The sequence below is a fragment of the Palaemon carinicauda genome, chromosome 1 (assembly GCF_036898095.1).
Source record: "Palaemon carinicauda isolate YSFRI2023 chromosome 1, ASM3689809v2, whole genome shotgun sequence".
In the NCBI taxonomy this organism is placed as follows: Eukaryota; Metazoa; Arthropoda; class Malacostraca; order Decapoda; family Palaemonidae; genus Palaemon; species Palaemon carinicauda.
The window spans coordinates 120100951-120121962 of NC_090725.1; positions in this window are offsets into that span (position 1 = coordinate 120100951).

Consider the following 21012-nt stretch of genomic DNA (forward strand, 5'->3'; position numbering starts at 1 on the left):
ATTTATTTAACTTATTTTTGCTCTCCGAAACACCTCACCAATACATTTTTGATTAGCCATGGCTGGAATCGAACAACTGAACGAGTACCCCATCAGAAACTGATGAAAAATGGTGCAATCTTGGGTGAAAACGCTCGAAACCGCCGCGTTTTTTTTTTAAACATGAAACATAGCTTGGCAGCAACTGCAGCGGTTGGAGGCTTCTTGCGCCTCCTATGTGGCCACCAACATACGATACCTTACGTTTCAATTTGCCACGGGAACCTCTTCCCTCTAACCTCTCTGCTAGTCATGCCTGGTGTGGCCGAAGCCTAAGCGAAAGATCCGCGAAGCAGCAACAGACATAAACAAGTTATACCGTCTCCTAAATGGTAGAATGGGAAATGTAAACTAAAAAAACCTACCAATTGTATACAGTGACCAGGAACAAGTAAATAATGTGTAAGGACAGTGAGACAAGCGTCACCAAGATCAACTGATACTTTATTCAAATGTGCATGGGAGTATATTACAAGGTGCGGACGGAAAGGTAGGATGGCGCTGGCGCCAAATCAGAATGAATTGCCCGCCAAAATATATGTTTTCTTACACTTACAAATATACGAATTATGAGTTAACAGAAACATGTAATGAAATGATACATATGTCAAAATGTAGCTCTGATAGAGCGGAATACATATACATGGGAAACCACGGTGTGGCGAAAGGAGAATTCAAATAAATGAGCAGTTTGTTGATTTTCTGGACGACGAAGGGAGCGGTGTCCTTACAAGTACTCCCCCCCCCAAGACATCGGGCGGCGTAGAGGGCTGATGATCAATCTTCGTATCTTTTCGGGCGTCGGAGGGTTCCTCTTGTTTTTGAACGGAGGGGCGCGCCGGCGGTCGGCGTATGGATCTCTTCCTCTTGTCGTCGTTTGATGATTTTTCTTTCGTTGGGCGCCTTGTTTTGAGGTGGAACTCTGGATCTGCCAGGTCCGGCGGAGGGGGTGTCGCTTCCTTCGAGAAATGCTGGTTTCACGCGGTCTATTGAGACCCAGTCCTCTTGGCCATGGACGTCGAGAAGGAAGGCTTTCGTTGTCCTCTTAATTACCCGGTAGGGGCCTCGATAAGGTCTAGTTAGTGGTTGTCGATGAGCGTCGACACGGACGAAAACGTACCCGCAGTCATCCAGGTTTTTTGGCTTGAAGTGCTTGGTTCTGTCCTGGTAAGTTTTGAGACATGGCCTGAACTTCCTGGCGATGTCCCTTAGGTGATCCAGCTGCGTGTCGTCGGTTGATGAGGGAAAGAATTCGCCAGGAACTGCGAGCGCCTCCCCGTAAACCTTTTCGGTGGGCGAAGGTTCACCGTCTGCACGAGGGGCGGTGCGAAGGCCGAGGAGTACCCAAGGAAGTCGTGATTTCCAGTCCCCGTCGGTGCAGCTCGCCATCAGGGACGCTTTGAGGGCGCGGTGAGTTCTTTCGACCTTGCCGTTTGCCACGGGGTCGTATGCCGTGGTGCTGTGGAGCGTCGTCCCCATCAGGTTCGCCAAAGCGAGCCATATTTCTGAGAGGAAAGCGGGGCCTCTGTCTGTCGTGATGTCGTCAGGAACGCCAAACCTGCTCACCCAGCTTGACAGGAGGGCTTCGGCGCATGCTTGAGTCGTAGCTTCGGTCATCGGCGATGCCTCCAACCACCTTGTGGAGCGATCGATGATCATAAGCAGATAGCGAGCAGATCCAGAAGGGGGCAATGGTCCCACGACGTCAGTGTGTATGTGACCTAAACGTCTTTTTGGCTGGGGGAAATCGCCTACCCCCGATTCGGTGTGACGGCTGACTTTGCTTGACTGGCAGTTGATGCATGACTTCGCCCATTTCCGGGCGTCCTTTTTTATCCCTGGCCAGACGAACTTCTCAGACAGAAGGCGAGCGGTGGTGCGTCCTGAGGGGTGTGAAAGTCCATGGATGATATCGAATATTTTCCTTCTGCAGGAGGCTGGTATCCAGGGACGTGGGCGGCCGGTGCTGGTGTCGCAAAGAATAGTTACTCCTGCTGGTCCGAGGGGAAGCGCACTTATCTTGAGCGCGGATGGCCCCGTCAGGTGATCCTGTGCTTCTCGGTCGGTGCGTTGTTCGGTTGCGAGATTGGCGTAGTCGATTCCCAGGTGGATTGCGTCAATTTCAATCCTTGAAAGGGCGTCCGCGACTGGATTTTTCTTTCCTGGGACGTAACGTATGGTGCACCCGAATTCGGCGATTGTTGCGAGATGATGTTGTTGTCGGGAGGACCATGCGTCAGTCGATTTCGTAAAAGCGTGTACGGGGAGTTGATGGTCCGTCGCGATTGTGAAGGGAGTGCCCTCCAAGATGTGCCTGAAGTGGCGGACGGCGAGGTAGACGGCGAGGAGTTCCCTATCGAAGGTGCTGTATCTTGTTTCGGCGGGTTTCAATTTCTTGCTGAAGAATGCCAGCGGTCGAGGAGAACCATCGACGAGTTGCTCCAGCACAGCCCCACAGGCGACGTTGCTGGCGTCAGTCGTTAGTCGCAGGGGCGCGTTGTCGTCGAAATGAGCCAGGGTGGTGGCATTCGCGAGGGCATCCTTCGTCCGGGCGAATGCCTGTTGCTGGGGCAAACCCCACTCGAGTTTTTTCGCTTTTCCTTTCAGGACGTTGTCGAGAGGTGACAGGGTTTGTGCGATGTTGGGGATGAAGCGCCTATAGTAACTGACCATCCCCAGGAACTCCTGAAGTTGGCGGATGGTCGTAGGTATCGGGAACTTTCTGATGGCGTCGACCTTCATTGTCATGGGTTTTACCCCGCACGAGGATACGCGTTGACCAAGGAAATCCACTCCTTCCGCACCGAACGTGCATTTATCGAAACGTACAACCAGGCCATTCTCCTGTAGGCGTTTGAGGACGGTGCGGACGTGCCTCCGGCGTTCCTCCTTGGTTTTCGAGAATATCAGGATGTCGTCGACGTAGCAGACGCAGAAAGGTAGGTCACCCAGAATGCTATCCATTAGTCGTTGGAAGGTCGCCACGGCGTTGCGTAGACCGAAGGTTGAGTATGCGAAGGTGTAGGATCCAAATGGCGTTACAATGGCAGTTTTCGGGATGTCTTCCGGAAATACGGGGACCTGGAAGTAAGACTTGAGGAGGTCCATCTTGGTAAAATACTTCGCGCCGTGCAACGCATTCGTTAGGTCCTGCATGTTGGGCAGCGGGTAGTGATCGGGCATTGTGATGAGGTTGAGGCGCCTGTAGTCGCCGCAAGGTCTCCAGGACCCGTCCGGCTTTTTTACCATGAGCAGGGGCGATGCCCAGGGGCTCGATGCTTTCTTACAGATACCCATGCGTTCCATGTCCTCAAAGGCGCGTTTGGCATCCTTCAGTTTCTGGGGCGGTAGGCGGCGGAATTTGGCGTGAGTAGGAAGTCCTGTCGTTGTGATGTGGTGGTAGATCCCGTGCTTGGACGGGGAACCTGGCGAGTGTCGGAGCTTGGGCTTGAAAACCTCGGGAAATTCTTGTAGGAGGTCGGCGTAGGGGTGCGTCGTTACGGCGGATACGGACATTGTTGCAGGGCCGTGTTCTAGGGCGCGGGACTGGCAGGTTCCCGAGTCGATGAGACGTTTGTTAGCGACATCGACGAGGAGTCCGTGGTGGGCGAGGAAATCCGCACCGAGGAGGGGGCGATTAACGTCAGCGATGGCGAAGGGCCAAGAATACGAACGGCCCATGATAGATATCTTGAGGGTCCTAATCCCATAGCACCGTATGGGAGATCCGTTGGCGGCGATGAGTGAGGGAGCGTTTTTGTCGGGACCACGGTCTAGGTCGGACTTGGAAGGTGGGAACGTTGACTGCATTGCGCCGGTGTCTACCATGAGTCTACGGTTGGAAATGGTATCGAGGATATAGAAACCATTCTTGTTTTGGTTACCTGCGGCTGCGATGGTGGCAGGTGGATGCTTCTGGCGTCGTCTTCTAGGGAAACTGCATGGTGCTCTACATTTCTTGGCCTCGCTGCCGAACTGTTGGTGGTAGAAGCACCATGCTGGGTTAGTCCTAGGGTTCGGTCGTGTTGGTTGCGGCGGTTTCTTTCTTGATGGAACGTTGATCTCGTCGTCCTCAGGGGTCGTTGCCGAGGAGTCTATGGAAGAGCAGCTGCTGAAGGAGAAGAACGAAGGCGGTGTTGACGATGATGCTCCGAGGCAAGATGCTTTTGAGGCCTCGTGGAGCTTCTGAGCCTTCGACAGTTCGTTCGTTCATCGGGAGCGTGTCGGCGTCTGTCAGTCGGGCCCTTACGTCCTGTGGTAGGCGTCGAAGAAAGATCTTGCGAGATAAGCTAATCTCACGTCGTCGGCCGTTGCTGTCTGTTTCGGGGAGCAAGAGCAGGCTGGTTAACTCGTCCCACGCCTCGACAGGAGAGGTGTCACCCATGGGCTTGCCGGCGAGGTCCAGGACTTTCTGTGCCCTTGCTGAGACGGAGAGGGAGTAGATACCGATGAGTTTCGTTCTCAGGTCGTCGTATGAAACTTGGCCGGCCTGGGCGTCGAGCCATGGGGAAATCTTGTCGAATACCTCTTCAGGTATGGAGGTGAGAACGATGTCAGCCTTGGCGCAGGAGTCGCTGAGTCTAGCGACACAGAAGAGTACGTCTGCTCTCAGGAACCAGGAAGCGGTGTTGTGTTGAGAAAAGGGCGGCAGTTTGACTTTGGGCGTGGAGGCGAGGCCTTTGGGTGCGATGGGCGTGTTGCTTCCTGCATCGTGGCCAGACGACGAGTCGGCGAAGAGGTGAGAAGTTGATATGTCGGTTAAGCTCATCCTACTGCCTTACATGCACCGAAGTGTGGGAGAACCAAAGGCAGGCTCATGCCTAAGGTAACGGAGTATAGAGAAGGTAGCACGGCCGTAATAATTCCGTTAATGGCAAAGCCAAAACCGCTGATGCTACTTTCAACTCCGGGGTCACCAGTTGCAAGGACAGTGAGACAAGCGTCACCAAGATCAACTGATACTTTATTCAAATGTGCATGGGAGTATATTACAAGGTGCGGACGGAAAGGTAGGATGGCGCTGGCGCCAAATCAGAATGAATTGCCCGCCAAAATATATGTTTTCTTACACTTACAAATATACGAATTATGAGTTAACAGAAACATGTAATGAAATGATACATATGTCAAAATATAGCTCTGATAGAGCGGAATACATATACATGGGAAACCACGGTGTGGCGAAAGGAGAATTCAAATAAATGAGCAGTTTGTTGATTTTCTGGACGACGAAGGGAGCGGTGTCCTTACAAATGTTCTAGTATTCTTTAAAAACAAAATTGAACATATAACCGTCATGTGCAAATATTCAACATCAGATTAATGATACGAAAGATACACAAATAAAATTAATGAGATTTAGCAACATAACACAAGATGATATCACCAGGATTATCAAGAGAGTAGAGAAAACAAACCGCGATCGATCCTATACCAATATCTGAAGTGACTGAGGGAGGAACTTTTCTAGTCTAGACGAAATAATTGTGAGAATAGCAAATGCAAGCACTGATGAATGTAAGTTTCCAAAATCTTAGAAAAAGGCTATAGTCACACTGGTTCAGAAAAGTGCTCTGGATTACCAGGAATTAAGCCAATGTAGATCGATCTCGAATCTATCCTTTGTTTCAAAAGTGCTAGGATACGTAATTCTTAAAACAATTGTTTGTTAATCTCAGTGTTGTCAGGTGTATGAGGACAGAGGAGAATGTGGAAAGAATAGACCAGACCATTCGGTATATGTGTAGGCAAATGGAAAATGAGCCGTAACCACAGAGAGGGATCCAATGTAGTACTGTCTGACCAGTCAAAGGACCAGATCACTCTCTAGTAGTAGGTTGGTCAGGGCACCATCCACCTGTTGAGATACTACTGCTAGAGAGTTATGGGTTCCTCTGACTGGCCTGACAGTACTGCATTGGATCCTTCTCTCTCGTTATGGTTCATTTTCTCTTTGCCTACACATACGCCGAATAGTCTCGTCTGGCCTATTATTTACATATTCTCCTCTGTCCTCATACACCTGGCATCACTGACATTACCAAACAATTTTTTTTTCTCTCAAGGTGTTAACTACTGCACTGTAATTGTTTAGTGGTCACTCTCCTCTTCGTAAGGGTATAAAAGACTTTAGCTCTGATAAGCAACTCTTCTAGGAGAAGGACACTCCGGAATCAAACCATTATTCTCTAGTCTTGGATAGTTCCATAACCTCTGTATCATGGTCTTCCAATGTCTTGGGTTACAGTTCTCTTGCTTGAGGGTACACTCGGGCACACTATTCTATCTCCTCCTCTTGTTTTGTTAAAGTTTTTATGGTTTATATCGGAAATATCTGTTTTAATTGTGGCACTATCTCAACGGGTGGCTGGTGCCATGGACAATCTACTAACTACCGTAATTGACGTGTTAAGGCTGTCAGTTATCTACCGAAAATCCTCTATCCAAGCCATTCGATTTGAATGTAATTTGTTGACTTGTCTTTTCTTCTTTCATCGGAAATATTTTGTTCATTAACTGGTGTAATGAAAACAATAATTTTAGAACTTCACTATTAGCAAAAAATAAGATTGAAATGTGATTGGGAAAAGGGCTGGTTTAAGGTCTTAGACTCTAAACAGATAATTGCACAGGAATTAACTGGAAATAGGATCGTACGTCAGGATCAAAACATGTCTGAAAACCTCCTGACAGTTGCACTTTTATGAGGAATGAGGCCCTGCTAAGGGTACTCGAAAGTCGAAACAACTACAAGGTAACGTTGTGGTTATAGTCTACTCTAGTGGTTGTTCGTACCAGTGTGGAACTTGTATATCCGTTTGATATGCAATTTAAATGTGATATTTGATTCAATGAGAACCACCATGCATTTAGAAAATTATTAAAATTGATATTTGAGTCAATAACGACCAATTCCATTTTGAAAATGCTAACATTTACTTACATAGAAACTGTTTATGATTCAAATGAATTTATTAGATTGTGCAGAATATACCGTACAAATCTTTTATAAGTCAAGTACGAGTGAAAAAAAAAAAAAAAAACAGTTTGCTAAAAGAATTCTGGTTGGCAGTAGGGCAGTAAGACACGTGTCTATTTCAATATCAGTTTATGACGAAGTGCAACACTGATGACTGGTCACGGAATTCATACTGCAATGGCTTATTGCCCTGAGGTGTAATATTGAAGTTCACTGTGATAAACAACTGATACGTGATAACTACTCTGGACCATAGAGTTATGATCGGAAGGATGGCTAATTGACTTGGATACTTCGTCAACATGCACGGCTTTTACAGGCAAGTAACATAACTAAGCCATTGTGTTTGGATCATAAATCTTTGTCCGTACGCTAGCCTTAATAAACATGTAAACCTCATTATTATTATTATTATTATTATTATTATTATTATTATTATTATTAGCAGCAGCAGCAGCTAAGATACAACCCTAGTTGAAAAAAAAGCATGAAGCTACGAGTCCTTGGGCTCCAACATGAACTTAGGGACATTTTTTAAAATAGAGATGTTTTCGACATTACTATTACGAAGTTGGCTACAACTTTTTAGCTTTAAAGTGATATTTTGATATGTAGATTTGGGATGTAAATTAATATATTAATAAGGGAAAAAGAAGGGTATGAAATAAGTATGTACTTTATAAGGAAATCACTGTATTTACTTAGTCCGGACTCCGACACTTAGACATTTTACATTTAGTAGACATCTAAATTCTATTGTGATTTTAATACATGGGTGAGTAGCATAAAATAAGGATTCAGTTTAATTTAAAAATTTAAAAAAAATCATATCTTAAACGTTATTTGAAAAGTGAATAAGATCATGAAGTAAATGTAACCCTAATTTTGGCCCACCCTTTTCCGAACAGAAAACCTATATTTTCCTGTATTAAGTAACATAATTTAACCTAATTTGACCTTCATTTCAATCGCAAATAAACAGAAAAAATAGTTCGGCTAATTTCATCACACAGTGACAGAAGTTAGTCGAACTGGTTGTTCTGCTTGGTTGCGCAGAAATGAAGCTAAATTCGGTGAAATCACATTATTTACTACAGGAAAACATATTTTCTGTTCAAAATGTTTTACCCCATATGTATAATGGTTCTTGTTTAGCCGAAAAATAAAAACACCATATGTACCCATTCTTTTACTCAATACCCACATGGGCATATCGCGTTCTATCCTAACCATTCTTCTAATATCGTATGTTTATGCAATACCCAAGAGGACATAATATTTTTTACACTAGTTACTTGCCAATCTATTAACGTTATTTATTCGTTGATGCAATACCCACGTGTATAGTTCTCTTTGTTTTCATACCCCTTTCAAACGTTTCCTCATATGATATTACCGCATTTCAACTTATTACCATTAAATAATATTTATTCTCTCAATTTTAATTTACAATTTTTCCTTCATACCTCTTGTTATTACCTTATTACACCCAGTTTTCACATTAATACTTGCTCTGAACAGGTTTCCCATGCAAGTTCATTCAAGTTTACTTTGTAGACTCCGTTCTGTATCCGTTAACCAATCACGTGCCCATGCGAATGGAAAGTTTCCACAAAGGGATTGATATTTCCCCTCCCCCTTTCCTTATCACTGCAAGGGCTCGCATCAGTCCCTTCCTAAGACTTTTCCCCCAGTAAAATCATTGTCCATGTTAAGACCTTGTTCGTATTCTGCTCCTTTCGTGTGTTATTATGGAACTTCATATACAAATGTGTAATGGTTGTAGTTATCCGTACTCTACCCTCCGCCACCTTCAGTACAGCAACAGTTTCTAGAAGACCCCGGCCATCAACGTCCCGACCACAAAGTACGTAATTATTTTTACTTGAAGTTTATGGTGCTACTATAGCGTGAGGTCTACCACACTTAAGTGTGAGATCTACCTCCCGTTAGTACTATAGCGTGAGGTCTACTGCTGAATTATTCGTCCCTCATAGATAAAACACATTTCATACATTTGTCTAAGCAATAAAGACTTAATTTAAACATATCTTAGAAATGACTTAAATAGATAATTGGATTTCTAATTACATTAAAAAAGGAATAAAGGTAAAAATAAACATGTTATCATTTATTTCCATACATTTATTCTAGCGATACCCTCTTTGTACATCAAACATGTTATCATATATTTCCATACATTTATTCTAGCGATACACTCTTCGTACATCAAACAGGTTATCATATATTTCCATAAATTTATTCTAGCGATACACACTTCGTACATCTTCTAAGAATGACACAAATAGATCATTGGAATTTTTTCTCATCACCTTCCAGCAAAAATGTTCAAGATGAGACTGGAACAGCTGACGACCAACACCTCGCATTCTATGCTTGTCAGATTGCCCAGATTGCTGGACACGGGCTCTTGCGCTGGCAGCCCGTCAATTTAGGAGCTCCATTTGCTTCCTTTTATATGGGCAGGTTACGTTTTTTGATGGATTTGGGCCAGTTCACATGTTCGATGGTTAGGTGCAGGACTCGGACGCTGGTCACGCGGTAGACCTCACCCTCCACCTGGGTAGGCGACATATGGCGGTAGACCTTACACTATAGTAGCACCAAGTTTATTACCTGGTTAGTGATTGCAAGTCATTATTAAAGTTATATTGATATTAGGTTGCGCAGCTCAACATTACCTTTTGCCAGTACATACGGAGCTTGATCTCGCGAGTTCAGCCTACGCCGGAACAAAAACCTTGAGCTTTAGGGTAAAACATTGCTAATGTTAGCGTGCACAGCTCAACATTATCGCTTGCCAGTACCAAGGCCTTGGCCACTACATACGGATCTTGATGTTTTTATTGTTCGTCGAGCCCACTGCAAAACAAGAACCCTTATAATATATAGGGTAAAACAATATGAACAGAAAATATGTTCTCCTGTAGTAAATAATGTGATTACACCGAATTTAGCTTTATTTCAGCGCAACCAAACAGAACAACCAGTTCGACTAACTTCTGTGTGATGAAGTTAGCCGAACTGTTTGTTTACGATTGAAATGAAGGTCAGATTCGGTGAAATCACGTTATTTACTACTGGAAAACATATAATTTCTGTTCGGGATGATTCCCTGACAGTAAATAAAACCACACACACACACACACACACACACACACATATATATATATATATATATATATATATATATATATATATATATATATATATATATATATATATATATATATATATATATATATAATATATATATATATATATATATTTTTTTTTTATTTATATATATAATATATATATATATATATATATATATATATATATATATATATATATATATATATATATATATATATATATATATATATATATATATATATATATATATATATATTATTCCGCTCACCCTCAATTATATTATTGTTATTATTATTAGTAGTAGTAGTAGTAGTAGTAGTAGTAGTAGTAGTCGTAGATGAATTACAACCCTAGTTGGAAATGCAGAATGACATAAAATCAAGGGCTCCAACAGGGAAAAAATAGCCCAGTGAGGAAAGGAAACAAGGAAATACATGAACTATGGGAGAAGTGATGAACAATCAAAATGAAATATTTTAAACAACAGGAACAACAGTAAGTTGGATCTTTCATATATAATCTATAAATATTTCAAAAAAGAAACAAATGCAAGAGAAATGAGATAGATTAGTGTGCCTGAATGTATTCTCAAGCAAGAGAATTCTAACCCAAACTAGTGGAAGACCATGGTACAAAGGACATGGCACTACTCAAGAATAGAGAACAAAAGTTTAATTTTGGAGTGTGCTCCTAGAAAAGCTGCTTACCAAAGCTAAAGAGTCTCCTCTACCTTAACAAAGACGAAAGTAGTTACAGAACTGCAATGTTACTAAAAATTTTTGGTAATCTCAGTGTTGTCAGGTGTATGAGGACAGAGGACAGAGAATTGTAAAGAATAGGCCAGACCACTCGTTGTGTGAGTAGGCAAAGAAAAAATGAGGCGTAACAAGAGAAAGGGATCCAATGTAGTGCTGTCTAGCCAGGCAAAGGATCCAATAGAGAGTTATGGGGTCCTTTGACTCGCCAGACAGTGCTACATTCGATCCTTCTTTCTGGTTTCTGTTCATTTTCCATTTGCCTAGGCATACACCGAATACTCTGGCCTATTCTTTATAGATTCTCCTTTGTCCTCACACTACTGACAACACTGTGATTATCAAACAATTCTCCTTCACTTATGGGGTTAAAATACTGCTCTGTAATTGTTATTTGGCCACCACTTTCCTCTTGGTATGGTTAGAAGAGACTCTTGAGCTATGGTAAGCAGATCTTCTAGGAGAAGGACACTCCAAAATCAAACCATTGTTTTCTAGTCTTGGGTAGTGCCATAACCTCTGTATCATCGACTTCCCTTGTCTTGGTTTAGAGTTCTCTTGCTTGAGGGTGCACTCGGGCACACTATTCAATCTTATTTCTCTTCTTTTGTTAAAGTTTTTGTAGTTTATGTAGGAAATATTTATTTTAATGTTGTTACTGTTCATAAGATATTTTATTTTTCAATAATGATAATAGTAATATTAATAATAATAATCATCAACAACAACAACAACAAAAACAACAATAACTAGCGGTAATATCACAACGGGTGGTTGGTGCCCCGGCCAACCTACTATGATAAGACCCATAACTACTCGAACTAATATTTTCTCCCCGTCCCTCGGTTATGGTAGAGAGAGTAGTCCTACCCTGGTGAAGTGTGAGGTGAATGGTAATTAGGAAAGTGGGAGGGGAGTGGTAGGGTTGAATCTGCATATGCATATCTCTGTAAATATATAACCGACCTTTTTACGGGTCGCGTACACTAATAGAGTATTCTTTTTCACATAGGTACTCTAGTAGAGTATGATTGTTAAAACTCGGCAACCCCTTGACGGCCCTCTAGATTCTAGACTGCCGTAGACTCGAGTTTTAGACTCGCTGAGTTATAGATTCAAAACGAAAGTAAAGATGCGCTGTAGATTCAGTTATGAGCTTAATGCAAAATTAAAAATGTGTAACTTCAATTGTAGGTCGAAAGGGTAATTAAGAATATGTTGTAATGTCAGAGATACAAAATAAAACTAAAACAGGCTGTAGATTCAGTTAGAGGTTCAACTCGAAACCAAAAATAAGTTGTAGCTTTATTACAGATACTAAGAAAAACTATAAATTGGTTGTAGCTTCAGTTACAGTTTCAAAACGAAACCAAAAATAAGCAGTTTTATTGTAGGTTTAAAGCTTTATAAAATTGTTATTTTAAAATTATTTACTGCATGGTTTACGGGAACTATTCCTGTTTTGAATCGTTGGACAAAAAACCAGATATCAAATTAATATTTCCTTACTCGGCAACGTCATTCGCTTAGCTCTTTGTGCATGCTTTGCAAGATTCTTCATGCGTCTGACCATCCTTTACATTTACATCTTCCCAGACCACACCATATACCTAGTATCACGTACATAATCATTAAAAGTCATCATTTATCGTCTGGAAACTTCATTCTCTAACATCGTTGAAACAATGTTAAATGTAGTCAAACATCATCGACCAATTGATTGATTTGAAGTTCTCTGGCATCCTGACATCGAAGGTCATTGGCGCCGATATCGTTTATTATAAATAAAGATTAAAAGAATATTCAATTGAAACCAGATAAGTAAATATGTTATAAAAGTTAGATAGCATTAAGAAGACCTGCCTCTGATATAAGTTTAAAAATGCCACTAGAAGTAAATATGTTATAAAAGTTAAATAGCATTAAGAAGACCTGCTTCTTATATCAATTTAAAAAGACCACTAGCATTGTACGACACATCATGTCCAAGGTTCTTGGCAAGGATGAACCTGCCATCCTCACCTCGAGCCTCAAACAGATATCTATTTATCAAGTTATTATAATTGGGGCAGTTGGTCAACAAATGCCTCACTGTTAAAGGTATCAAACATTCGTCGCAATACGGTTGGTGTTGGCCCTTCCAAAGAAACTCGTGAATCAACCGCGTGTGACCAATGCGGAGACTACAAAGACATCTCCCACTTTCAGGGCATCCAATTTATATCTCTAAGGAGATATGACATTAGTTATCTCTCTCATCTTATTGCCATCTAGACTATCCTAGTTCTGTTGCCAATTATTACAAAACAAATTCTTGATGTTAGATAGGAAATCATTAAATGGAATAGGATACCTTCTTGGTACCAACTTGGATGCAGCATTCTTCGCCAGAAAATCTGCCTTATCATTCCCAGACACTCCTACATGTGCTGGAACCCAACAAAATTGAACCATTATACCTCTCAGTCCAATAATAAAAAGCCGTTCTAAAAGCTTTAAAACTAGAGGGTTACTAGAGTTAAAAACTTCTAAAGCTTGGAGGACACTCCTTGCATCACTAAAAATGGTAAAATTACCCTCCTTCTCCAACACTATTTTCTCAAAAGCGGTTAGTATGGCATACAGTTCAGCAGTAAATATGGAAGCTGTTAGAGGAAGTGCACCTCTACAATTAAAATCATTGCTATGTACTCCATCCAACACCAGCATCAGATTTGGAGCCATCAGTATATATAAAAGTCGATCCCCTATGTTCTGCAACATGTTCCATAAAAAGAGACTTGGACTCTGTCAGTCATATTCTTCTTAACGCCAATAAAATATTTACAAAAAGATACCTCTGGTAATTTCCATGGAGGCACTTTACTTCTAATTATATTCAGACTGTTTAATAATTGTTTCACCCGATAGCCATAAGGTTGAGGAGATTTAGAGTGCAACTCAAAGTATGATGTGTGTCTTACAAGGCTTGCTGTCTGAAAGGCTAAAGAGTTAGGGAATCTTTGTATCCTAAACCAATACCGAACAATAGAAGACTTTCGGTAAAGGTCTAGAGGTAACTCACCAGCATTAACAAGGAGACTTGTAATAGGCGAAGTTCTAAACGCTCCTGTGGACAATCTAATACCAGCATGATGTATTGAATCTAACATCTTTGATCGGTTTGGGGTGGCTGAAGAGTATATTTCACATCCATAACTAATTTTGGAAAAAATCAAGGCCTTGTATAATTTTAAAATAGTATTGTGGTCTGCCCCCCATGATGTATGGGACAATACTTTTAAAAGATTCAGAGCCTCAAGACATTTAGCTTTCAACGCTTTTAAGTGAAACACCCATGTAAGCCTACAATCAAATATCAAACCTAAAAATTTAGCTTCATTTACAAATGGAATCCGTCGACCTTTGTATATATCCGGGTCTGGATGTACTCCCCGGATACGACAGAAATGGACAATAGTAGTTTTACTTGTCGGGAACTTAAATCCATGCATATCGGCCCAAAGAGTAATTTTGTCGAATGAGAGTTGTAGTTTTCTCTTAACCATTGCCATTCTAGTTCCAGCAAGTGATATGGAGAGATCATCCACAAATAATGTTGAGAGAACATCCCGGGGAATTACTGAGGATATCCCATTAATTGGTAGTGCAAAGAGGGTTACACTCAGCACACTACCGCGAGGAACTCCTTCTTCCTGACATTCACTCTCTGATATAGCTTCCCCCGCTCTCGCTTGAAAAATTCTACGTGAAAGAAATGACTGAATAAATAGTGGTAGCTCTCCTCTTATTCCTAATTCATGAATTGTTTTAAGTATACCGTATTTCCATGTGGTATCATATGCCTTTTCATGGTAAAAAAAGACTGTCACATAGTGCTGTTTGGAAGCAAAGGCTTCTCAAATAGAAGACTCAAGTCGTATCAACACATCAGTCGTTGATTGCATTTTTCTGAATCCACATTGAATCGGTGATAAAATACCCTTCTTCAAGGTACCAAATCAGTCTTGCATTGACCATCTTCTCCATGATTTTACATAAACAAGATGCTAATGTATGCTTGAAGTCTTACTGCGGCTTTAAGCAAATTTTATAAGAATCTTCCTAACTAAACGTGGAGTCTGGAAATTCGGAGGTCTAAACTAAAAAAGAAAAAAATGCTTTTTATTTGACCAGTTTGATGCCCTTTTCGTCAATAGGCGTAGTAATGATGATGATAAGTTTGACATAGTACTAGTTTCATAGTTTATATAAAATTTATTTTACGTTTTATCTTTATTTTCCTTTAATTTTGTTACATAACGTTGTTGATAACCTTGACTTTTTTATTTTTTATTATTCATCTTTTGTAGTTTATTCTTCTCTATTTCTCTTCCATGATATCTCTGAGGGTGTGGTATTGGTTAATATATCCGGGTCTGGATGTACTCCCCGGATACGACAGAAATGGACAATAGTAGTTTTACTTGTCGGGAACTTAACCCTGGATAGGTACGGTCCTCGGACACCCCTTTAAGGGTATACTCGGACGCGAACGACCCCGACGCCAAAAAAAATTCTTGAAAAATCAGTTTTTGCAGTAACCTCCTTTTTTCTTTTGCCAAAAAAAACTTCAATGAATGCTTAAAACAACTGTAAAGATAAATACTACTCATCTGCAGAAAAACTATTTATTATAAATATTTTAAAAAATTAAGTAGAAAAAAAAAAAGACCTGACATAAAAATTCATAAAAAAAAAGTTTATACATATATACACAAATCCTTTTAGGAATTGATTCTTGAATGTTTAGGACACATCTTGATGTATTTTGGATGAAGTCAGACCCATGGAGGTGAAGATCTGAAATGAGAAAAAAAGGGTAACTTTTTTTGGCCAAAAAAAATTGTCCAAATTTCATGAATTTTTTTGGGTACCCAAATGAAATAGGAAGTGGCTAATTTTTTTAGGGAATAAACATATGTTATCCTAAAATAGAAATATGTAAAAAAATCTTCATTATTTTGTAAATTACATTTATATCAGGGGCCATATCTAAAGGTAATTTTTTGAGTACTTGGAAATTTCGTAAAAAAATACATATATTTAATATATAATATGATATTTATGCAGGTATAAATATACCAAAATATCACAAATTCTATAGGGAACAAGAATATATATAGATAGGGCAGCTTACGCTTCGGATATGTCCACAAAATGGCCGCCAACCACACTGACTCAGACTCCCTAATCTCCCACTTGAAATGTAGGAAGGGTATGTCAATTTCAAGGTGTTATTTACTAATCTAATTATTATTGGATATGCATAAAAATTGTATGGTGGGTTGCTGGATAATTGTCGATTATTTTACGACTATAAAATTAAAATTCTGACCCAAAAAATTTTTTTTGAAGGGAAATAAAATCGAAAAAAAAAATGTAAAACAATATTTTAGCTAAAAAAATTTGATGATATTCAATCAAAAAAAAAGTAAACAAAATTTTCCGACAAATAAACATCTAGAGGAATCATTACTCTGTGATAGTTCCTCAGTACGTAGTAATTTTGAAAGAATTGGGAAAAAACGAAAAAATGGCAATCACCGGAAAATCGAACACATACCTATATATACGCCATATCTGGCTAAAAAAAAGATAGGCATGGGTAGCCAGATCATCTAGAAACACTTTCCAACACTATAAAAATATAAGTTTTGCGACACTACTTGCCAATTCCTTACGGTAACATGACTAAGCAAAAAAATGCAAAACAAATAAGAAGGGGCACTCGTGGAAAAATGGCCATTCTAATATACGGCATTTCAGAAAAAAAAAAAAATTTCAGCCACGTGCTAGGCAAACCATCAAGGCATATTTCCGACAAATAAACATATAAATGAAATATTACTCTGTGATAGTTCCTTAGTACGTAGTAATTTTGAAAGAAATGGGAAAAAACGAAAAAATGGCAATCACAGGAAAATCGAACACATACTTATATATACGCCATATCTGGCTAAAAAAAAAATAGGCATGGGTAGCCAGATCATCTAGAAACACTTTCCAACACTATAAAAATATAAGTTTTGCGACACTACTTGCCAATTCCTTACGGTAACATGACTAAGCAAAAAAATGCAAAACAAATAAAAAGGAGCACTCGCGGAAAAATGCCCAACATTCTAATATACGGCATCTCAGATAAAAAAAAAGACATGCACGTGTTAGCCCAACCATCAAGGCACACTTTCTAACACATAAACATGAAAAAAAAATCAATAATATACGGCAATTCCTTACTACGTAGTAAATTTTTACAAATATTGAAAAAAAAACAGAAATTGGCAACCGCAGTTAAATACCCAATATACCAATAACTACGTCGTATCTGACAAAAACAAAATCACGCATGGGTAGCCAGATCATCTAGACACACTTTCCAACATTAAAAAAGCAAAAGTTTTACGACACTATTTCGCAATATCTTACGGAAAAATGACTTGGCAAAAAAATTAAAAAAAATTAAAAAGGGACACTCGCGGTAAAATGCCCGACATTCTAATATACGACATCTTAGATAAAAAAAAAGACATGCACGTGTTAGCCCAACCATCAAGGCACACTTTCTAACACATAAACATGAAAAAAAAATGAATAATATACGGCAATTCCTTACTACGTAGTAATTTTTACAAATATTGAAAAAAAAACAGAAATTGGTAACCGCAGTTAAATACCCAATATACCAATAACTACGTCGTATCTGACAAAAACAAAGTCATGCATGGGTAGCCAGATCATCTAGACACACTTTCCAACACTAAACAAGCAAAAGTTTTACGACACTATTTGGCAATATCTTACGGAAAAATGACTTGGCAAAAAAATGAAAAAAAATGAAAAAGGGGCACTTGCGGTAAAATGGTCCTCGTGGTGATGAACGACATTTTAACTGAAAAAAAAAACATGCACATGGTAGCCAAACAATCCACCAAGACTTTCCACAACTGATAACCTATACAAGTTGCACCATTCTACGACAATTTCATAATACGTAATAACTTTGATAATTATGCAAACTACCTCAGAAGGGTAAACTCGGACGCGAACGACCCCGACACGTCTCAGAAATCGGGGAAGGAGTACAGCTACAGCAATGCACATCTGGACACTACTAGAGCGTGTAGGGGAGACACCTCCTGCAGGTCGATCACCCACAAATTCAGTCACAGGGGTGAGTCACGTGAGAAAAACCTGTTTTTTTTTGACGCTCGGGGTCGCAAACGACCCACCGTACCTATCCATGCATATCGGCCCAAAGAGTAATTTTGTCGAATGAGAGTTGTAGTTTTCTCTTAACCATTGCCATTCTAGTTCCAGCAAGTGATATAGAGAGATCATCCACAAATAATGTTGAGAGAACATCCCGGGGAATTACTGAGGATATCCCATTAATTGGTAGTGCAAAGAGGGTTACACTCAGCACACTACCGCGAGGAACTCCTTCTTCCTGACATTCACTCTCTGATATAGCTTCCCCCGCTCTCGCTTGAAAAATTCTACTTGAAAGAAATGACTGAATAAATAGTGGTAGCTCTCCTCTTATTCCTAATTCATGAATTGTTTTAAGTATACCGTATTTCCATGTGGTATCATATGCCTTTTCATGGTAAAAAAAAGACTGTCACATAGTGCTGTTTGGAAGCAAAGGCTTCACAAATAGAAGACTCAAGTCGTATCAACACATCAGTCGTTGATTGCATTTTTCTGAATCCACATTGAATCGGTGATAAAATACCCTTCTTTTCAAGGTACCAAATCAGTCTTGCATTGACCATCTTCTCCATGATTTTACATATACAAGATGCTAATGTATGCTTGAAGTCTTACTGCGGCTTTAAGCAAATTTTATAAGGATCTTCCTAACCAAACGTGGAGTCTGGAAATTCGGAGGTCTAAACTAAAAAAGAAAAAAATGCTTTTTATTTGACCAGTTTGATGCCCTTTGCGTCAATAGGCGTAGTAATGATGATAAGTTTGACATAGTACTAGTTTCATAGTTTATATAAAATTTATTTTACTTTTTATCTTTATTTTCCTTTAATTTTGTTACATAACGTTGTTGATAACCTTGACTTTTTTATTTTTTATTATTCATCTTTTGTAGTTTATTCTTCACTATTTCTCTTCCATGATATCTCTGAGGGTGTGGTATTGGTTAATAACTTTAATCTAATGATAACTGCTGAGAAAAGAACTAAGTCATGTAGAGTTTCTTCCTGTACAGGTATAGGTAAATGTCTCATAGTGAAATTCAGTATTTATTTTGAACCCCCAACACAGTGACGCAAACTCCCCCGTCCCTTGAGGTTTGAAACAAGAGCAAATCCCCGTATGGAGAACTCATAAAGTCACCTCCGGCCTCCTACACTTACATCCATCAGGAGCGAGTCCACTACCCTGCCCTGTGATGTTCAATTCCATCTTCCACTCACACATGCTCCTCTTGGGTAGATACTCATCCGCTTCCACGTTTATTTTTCCACTTTGTTAACATAACTCTTCCAAGGTCTATCTCAAAAGGCTTCTGAACAAGCTAGGCCCATCTACCCCTTGGTATCGTATTCATTCTCTCGTCAATTGTTACTTTCCCTACTTTTTTACTGCTGTAGCCTACGCTTATATATATATATATATATATATATATATATATATATATATATATATATATATATATATATATATATATATATATATATATATATATTATATATATATATATATATATATATATATATATATATATATATATATTATATATATATATATATATATATATATATATATGTGTGTTTGTGTGTGTGTGTGTTGAAATAACGGAAGAATATATATATATATATATATATACACACACACACACATATATATATATATATATATATATATATATATATATATATATATATATATAATCTACTGTGACATGAAAATCTAATGCTATTTAGAAAATCTAGAACCCTCTAGAACGAATAGAATCGGGCCCGTGTGCTGATATGGGGAAGTTGGAGAGGAAGTCACATCATCCATAAAGAACAGCGATTCGGAAATTGTTTATATATTCTTAGTAAATGGGGCATTCATTGTGAAAGGGTTTCTATCAAATAAAAAGAATATAATTTTAATAACATCCTATGAAATTACATAAACTTGAAGTTCTTTTATTGAGGTTTTGTGATGCCCTATGTGAAACAGCCATAAATGCGTACACAAGGGGTTGTATATAAATGTTAGTTTTGGTTCGAGAAGAACACATCGCCCTGGAAGTACAGCTATACCAGACCTCTTGAAAGCAGATAAAAATTAAGTTTCCCTAAGGCCCTGATACCTCTGCCTTCTACTCCTCAGCGACATCTCTAATCTCTTTACTATAGTATCAATATTTGTTTGTGTTTGAAGGTTTTAAGTGATTTAACGAACTAAATTGTTAATAATTGTATAAACCTCGTGCAATTTTTTGTTTGAATAGCTTTAACAATGAAACGTTAATAACTGTGTAGGCCTAGCGCAATATTGTGTTTGAATAGGTTTAACGGAATGAAGTGGTAAGTACTGTATAATCGCTGAGTCTAACCACTCAGAAGCACAAACTTTAGACTGAATCATTTGATAGAAACCAACTGTATAATTTTAACTCGTGCTCTACCTGTATTATCAAAACTCCACACAAGTGGTGTTTTATTTATTATTACTATTATTCATCTTATTCTTCTCCGGCCTTGATCGCTAATAACTCAGACAATTTTAAAACGTTTGCGTTCAATTTTTAGCAGCGGTATGACCCCTATGGGGAAAGTATAAATTAAGAAAATAGTGCAGGTACATGCAGCGTCCTCTGTGCACCAAGCAAAAATCATAAAAACGATTGTTCTTCGAGATCTCAAGAACCGTACCATCAAGAGGGTTATTTTTGCTGGAGATAACTTGGGCCATGGTCTGGTGCAGACGCAAGTCTGAGCTAATTCTGTAAAGTAGTTTCTGAGATGTATATAAAAAAATGCCTGCCACAAGGTCGAAAATCGTAAATCAGAAACTACTTGT